Consider the following 6,832-nt stretch of genomic DNA (forward strand, 5'->3'; position numbering starts at 1 on the left):
GATGCGGTGGGAGCTGGTCGCTGTTCGGGAGGTCTTAAAATCCTTAAAGATTTTTCCGCTTCAGGTGAGGAATCGGCTTCGTCCGACTTAGGTGTATATAGCGCCCCAATTCGACCTTCCGAATTCTAGGGGCTTCGCCTAAATTTAAAATTATAGACTTCTATGGCTAAGTGAAAGTTATAAAGCCGCATAGTCCGATTGCCTTGTTTGCTGCGCCAGACACCTCCTTAAGGGACCAAAAACTTGGATAAAGAGTGTTCGGGTTTTTCCAGGAACACCCCGGTACTAGTTACGTGGGGGCGGAAGCCGACGACTGGCCTACTTTCAGAATTTTATATACAGCCGCACAGAAGGTAATATTTTAAATCAACAAGCGCTATATAGCGCAAGTAGCTTCGTCTTTATATTACAACAACAACAGAAGTACATTTACTCAAAAATCGTGTCCTTGGTACATTCTTCGGCCACGAGACGAGCGCCTTTCATGACGCCATCATAATACTTTTTGGGACAGCGATGCGCCTTGCCCTCTGGCGGCCCGTCCTTCACCAGCTTCTCCGCATCCAGCTTGCCCCAATGCACCTTCGCACGGGGAAAGGTCCGGCGGGCACCCTCAATGCAAATGGATCGCTTGATGACTTTAAGCCGCGGACAGGCATCTACCATCCGCTTGACCAAGCCGAAGTATATAGTGGGTAGGGACTCACCAGGCCACTTCGGCCGCCCTGTGGAGTTCAACCAACTGCTTCAGTTGCTCACTCAGAGGAATTAGGTGTTCGGCTCCAGCATACTGGGACCAGAACAACTTCTCCGTCGAGCTCCCCTCCTTGGCACGATAGAACTCCGCAGCATCTGATACGCTACGTGGCAGATCTGCGAACGCCCCTGGAGAGCTCCGAATTCGGGTAAGTAAAAGAAACGCCTCCTCCACATGCTTGCTTTGCATAAAAAATGTCTTACCCACTGCTATCTTCTTGGCTGCCTGGATCTCCTGCTGGGCCTTTTCGGCTTCTGCCTTGGCATCTTTAATACTGGCAAGGGCCTTCGCAAGCTCAGACTCCTTCGTCTTGAGGTCATGCTCCAAGGACTCGAACTTCTTGCTGAGCTCCTGGAGCTCTTGCTGCACTTCGCCCACCCTAGCATTATGCTTTTCGCGCTCGATGCACTCCAGGGCCGCCTTGTCTTCAGCCTCAGACATCGCTTTCTTCAAAGACGCCACTTCAGTTGTGGCCCCTATTTCAAAGTCACGATGCTTTGTCGTTAGAATCACAAATTTTGACTATTCTCTATGATATTCAAACAAGGTACCACTAACCTTTGTTCTCTTCGAGCTGCCTCTTCGTGAGGCCGGGCTCTCCTTGTGCCTGCTCCAGGTCCCGTTTTAGTCCGGCGACCTCGGCCGTACGGGCAGTAGCAGCAAGCAGCACTGCCTGCTTATTCACATGCACATTTACTATTAGACTCCTGCGGATTATTATCGACCCTCCGTTTGGCTTTTCGTTTCGAACACCAAACAGAGTATCAGGGGCTACTACCTATCGGGTAATAACTTCACACATTTTTTGATTACTTACCTCAAAACCCGTCAAGAGGCTGGTGCAGGCTTCGGTTAGTCTTCTCTTGGCAGACAGAACCTTCTAAATCACCGCACTCATAAGAGTACGGTGCTCTTCATCCATGGAAGCGCTGCGAAGCGCTTCTAGCAGACTATCCGACGCCGCTGGCATAATGGAAGTCGTCGGCACGGATGGCTCGCCCTCCCTAGCGAGGGGCTGCCTGCCCGAATCCGGAGCCATTGGAGGTTCCGGCACAGTATTTGGCTGAGAGCCCGGCTTGCTGCGGCTCTCGTCGGCACAATCCACGGGGATCTTATACCCCGTGTGCCCGGCGTATGGAATCTCGCCTTGGGGCGCCTCCAGAATCACCTCCGCCTGCTCGGGGAGCCTTTGGGACAACACCTCCATGTCATCCGCAGGCTGAGGAGTAGTGGCCGTCGGGAGCGAGTTCATCGCTGAATCACCCAAGGACCCGTCCGAAGACGATACCTCGGGATGGACCCTGGTCGGACTACATATATGAGTTCGGCGTTATAACAAACTATGAAGCGAAGTTGCACTAAAATATAACAAAGTGCGGATACTTACGATCTTACTAGGGGCTTCCCCCTGGGCAGCCACTCCTCCTCGCTATAAGCAGCAGTGGTGGAGTAATCCGGAAGGGACGCCTTTCCCTTCTTGGGCGTCCTAGCCTCCCCCTCCGGGGCGGCTTTCCTCTTCTTCTCCTCCCCAGTGCGGGGAGGCAGAGTTTCTTCGTGTTTCCTCCCGCCTCCGCGGGAGGAATCTGCCTCGTCGTCTTTAGACGACGAGGGTATGATGGCCTTGCACCGGGGACCCTTCTCGGTCCCCTGGCCCGCCTTCTTAGGCCCCCCATCCTCTCCGGATGGGATGGCCCCTTCGTCTTCCTCCTCCCCTTCGGGGGAGGAGTGTGCCTCGTCGGCTTCAGACGAGGCGTCCGGTACAACCTTACGCCGGAGACCCTTCCTGGTCCCCGAGGCCTTCTTTTCCGGCGCCTTGTAGGGCGCCGGGACAAGCATCTCCGTCAGGAGAGCATCTGCCGGGCCCTCTAGCAGTGGAGCCAGACAGACGATCCACTCCGCTGTCTCCACATACTCCTGATCAAATACACACAATAACTTAAGATTCCCCCATGGGTACATTAGGAAAAACTACATCCGGTGATAGTCAGAAAACTCACCGTACGGGGGAGCCATGTGGCGTGAAGTCCACGGTCCTCGGATGTGGGAGGAGGTATCTCGGAGGCCTTGAACAGCGCCTTCCACGCTTCTTTATGTGTCATGCCGTAGAGCTTTCGAAGCGTCTAGTGTTCGGTCGGGACGAACTCCCACAGATTAAATACCCGTCTTTGGCAGGAAGAATCCAGCGGACAAGGATGACCTAGAATACGTTGACAAGCTTGATTTTCTTGTCCTTCATATTCTTGACGCAGTTTTGGAGTTCGGTCAGCTCCACAGGCTCGCCCCAGGCCAGACCCTTCTTTTCCCAGGAGGTGAGCCGCATGGGGATTCCGGATCGGAATTCCAGGGCCGCCGCCCAGTTGGCATTGCGCGGCTCGGTGATGTAGAACCACCCCGATTGCCACCCTTTCACGGTCTCCGTGAAGGAGCCGTCAAGCCAGGTGACGTTGGACATCTTGCCCACCATGGCACCTCCGCACTCCGCTTGCTGGCCGCTCACGATCTTCGGCTTCACGCAGAAGATTTGTAGCCACAAGTCGAAGTGAGGCTTGATGCGGAGGAAGGCCTCGCACACGACGATGAAGGCCGAGATGTTGAGGATGAAATTTGGGGCTAGATCATGGAAATCTAGCCCGTAGTAGAACATGAGCTCGCGGACGAAGGGATGAAGTGGAAACCCCAGTCCATGGACGAAGTGAGCGAGAAACACGACCCTTTCGTGGGGTTCCGGGGTTGGAATGACCTGCCCGTCGTCCGGTAGCCAGTGCCCGATGTCCGCGGCCAAGTATCTGGCCGCCCGAAGATTTGCAATATGCTTCTCCTTCACGGTGGAAGCTACCCACTTGCCTCCTACTCCGCACATGTTTAGCTGTGCGGAGAAGGCTTGGACTAGGGCGCTGGAGCTCGAGGAGACAAGGATGAGCAAAGGAGGAAGAAGGCATGGGTAAAAATGGGGAACCCTTATCCCTTTATAGGGGCGACGAAAGCGGTGCACCTCCCCACTTACCCGTTGGGAATCGCTTACTTCCCAAGCACCACGATTAATGGCGCGGTTGGATTACCCATGCCCGTATTGGTGAGAATCCGGTGATAAGGGGACACGATCTCTGCTTTGACAAGATGTGTCAAGGAAACCGCCTCGCAATATGCGCTGTGGCTGGTTGTGGGAAAACCATTTGAATAAAGACCTGACCGCAGTGACATGTCATGTTGTCTAAAAAGTTGTCAGCATATTACATTTGTGAAGTATCATTCTCTCTACAGTGGTATGTGAAGATCATCTTACAGATCCGGACACGGTTTGAGTGTTCGATAACTACTTTGGAATATTCGGAGATGGAACCCGCCTTGCAATGCCGGAGACAAACTGCGCGCCGGACTCATCGTCATTGAAGCCTGGTTCAGGGGCTACAGAGGGAGTCCTGGATTAGGGGGTATCCGGACAGCCGGACTCTATACTTTGTCCGGACTATTGGAGCATGAAGATATAAGACTCAAGACTCCGTCCCGTGTCCGGATGGGACTCTCCTTTGCATGGGAGACAAGCTTGGCGATCCGGATATTATATTTCCTTCTTTGTAACCGACTCCATGTAAACCCTAGCCCTCTCCGGTGTCTATATAAACCGGAGAGTTTAGTCCTTAGAGACAGAATGATAATCATCATAGGCTAGCTTCTAGGGTTTAGCCTCTACGATCTCGTGGTAGATCAACTCTTGTACTACTCATATCATCTATATCAATCAAGGAGGAAGTAGGGTTTTACCTCCATCGAGAGGGCCCAAACTTGGGTAAACATTGTGTCCCTTGCCTCCTGTTACCATTAGCCTAAGACGCACATATCGGGACCCCCTACCCGAGATCTGCCGGTTTTGACACCGACATCCACCGACCTACTTCTTCCTCCTATAGATACACACGTACCCCGAGAACATCAGAACAGACCACGAAAACCTAATTCCACCACCACAACCTTCTGTACCCGTGAGATCCCATCTTGGAGCCTTCGCTGGCGCTCCACCAGAGGGGGAATCGACCACGGAGGGCCTCTACATCATCTCCAAGGCCTCTCCGATGATTGTGAGTAGTTTATCACAGACCTTCGGGTCCATAGTTATTAGCTAGATGGCTTCTTCTCTCTCTTTGATTCTCAATACAAAGTTCTCCTCGATCTTCTTGGAGATCTATTTGATGTAACTCTTTTTGCGGTGTGTTTGTCGGGATCCGATGAATTGTGGGTTTATGATCAAGTTTATCTATGAGAAATATTTGAATCTCCTCTAAATTCTTTTATGTGTGATTAAGTTATCTTTGCAAGTCTCTTCGAATTATCAGTTTGATTTGGTCTACTAGATTGATCTTTCTTGCAATGGGAGAAGTGCTTAGCTTTGGGTTCAATCTTGCAGTGTCCTTTCCCTGTGACAGCAGGGGCAACAAGGCACGCATTGTATTGTTGCCATCGAGGATAAAAAGATGGGGTTTATATCATATTGCATGAGTTTATCCCTCTACATCATGTCATCTTTCTTAATGCGTTACTTTGTTCTTTATGAACTTAATACTCTAGATGCAGGCAGGAGTCGGTCGATGTGTGGAGTAATAGTAGTAGATGCAGGCAGGAGTCGATCTACTTGTCACAGACGTGATGCCTATATACATGATCATGGCTAGCTAATCTCATAACTATGCGCTTTTCTATCAATTGCTCAACAGTAATTTGTTCACCCACCGTAAACTTATGCTATCTTGAGAGAAGCCAGTAGTGAAATCTATGGCCCCCGGGTCTATCTTTTATCATATAAGTTTTCCTTCTACTTTTATTTGCATCTTTACTTTTCCAATCTATATCATAAAAATACCAAAAATATTTATCTTATCATATTATCTCTATCAGATCTCACTTTCGCAAGTGGCCGCGAAGGGATTGACAACCCCTTTATTGCGTTGGTTGCGAGGTTCTTGTTTGTTTGTGTAGGTGCGTGGGACTTTTGAGGAGCCTCCTACTGGATTGATACCTTGGTTCTCAAAAACTGAGGGAAATACTTACGCTACTTTGTTGCATCACCCTTTCCTCTTCAAGGAAAACCAATGCAAGCTCAAGACGTAGCAAGAAGGATTTCTGGCGCCATTGCCGAGGAGGTCTTCTCTCAAGTCAAGACATACCGATTACCCATCACAAACTCATCTCCCTCGCATTACATTATTTTCCATTTTCCTCTCATTTTCCTCTCCCCCACTTCACCCTTGCCGTTTTCATCGCCCCTCTTCCGTTCGATCTTGTGTCTCCATGTGCCTTCTTTTTGCTTGCATCTTCACTTGCTAAAAACCTATGGATACCCATCCACTTTCTAATCTTTTTAAGAGATCCAATTATTATGAACCTATTGCTAGTGAGTTGAGTGCACTAGATTATCTTTATGAGGTTTTGCTTGAAATTCCTGAATCTGAAAATTGTGATGAAGTGCTTTATGAAGTGATTCACGATAGATCTTTGAATAAAAAGCATGATTGCAATGATTTTATTATGAATTCTATTGATGTCAATTGTGCTAATAATATGCAAAACCCTAAGCTTGGGGATGCTTGTTTTGCTATGTCTACTACTTGTTGCAATGATCATGATTGGGGCGATTCTTCTTATGATCTTGAAAACTTATTTAAGCCCCATGATGAATTTGAGATTGATAACAATGTTGGCAATAATATTGAAAGTGGGTTTGGAAGAGTGTTAACTTTAGATCCCACATATTTGGAGTATGTTCAATCTTATGAATTTTTTGATAAAAGTGGGTTTGGAGAGGTCATGACTTTAGTTAATGTTAATCCCACTATTTTGGAAGAATGTCAACTTTGCATGCATGTGGATCGTGTTGAGAATATTTTATGTGATATCTATTTTGTTGAATTTGCTTATGATCCTACATGTAATTATTATGAGAGAGGAAAATATGGTCGTAGAAATTTTTATCTTACTAAATTACCTCTCGTCATGTTGAGATTGCTATCGTCTCTTTCTTCTTCCTTGCATATGCTAGTTTTTGCTTGCCTTGCAAATTTGTTTGCTTATAATATGCCTATG

Source organism: Triticum aestivum, chromosome 1B, assembly GCF_018294505.1.
Source record: "Triticum aestivum cultivar Chinese Spring chromosome 1B, IWGSC CS RefSeq v2.1, whole genome shotgun sequence".
Taxonomy (NCBI): domain Eukaryota; kingdom Viridiplantae; phylum Streptophyta; class Magnoliopsida; order Poales; family Poaceae; genus Triticum; species Triticum aestivum.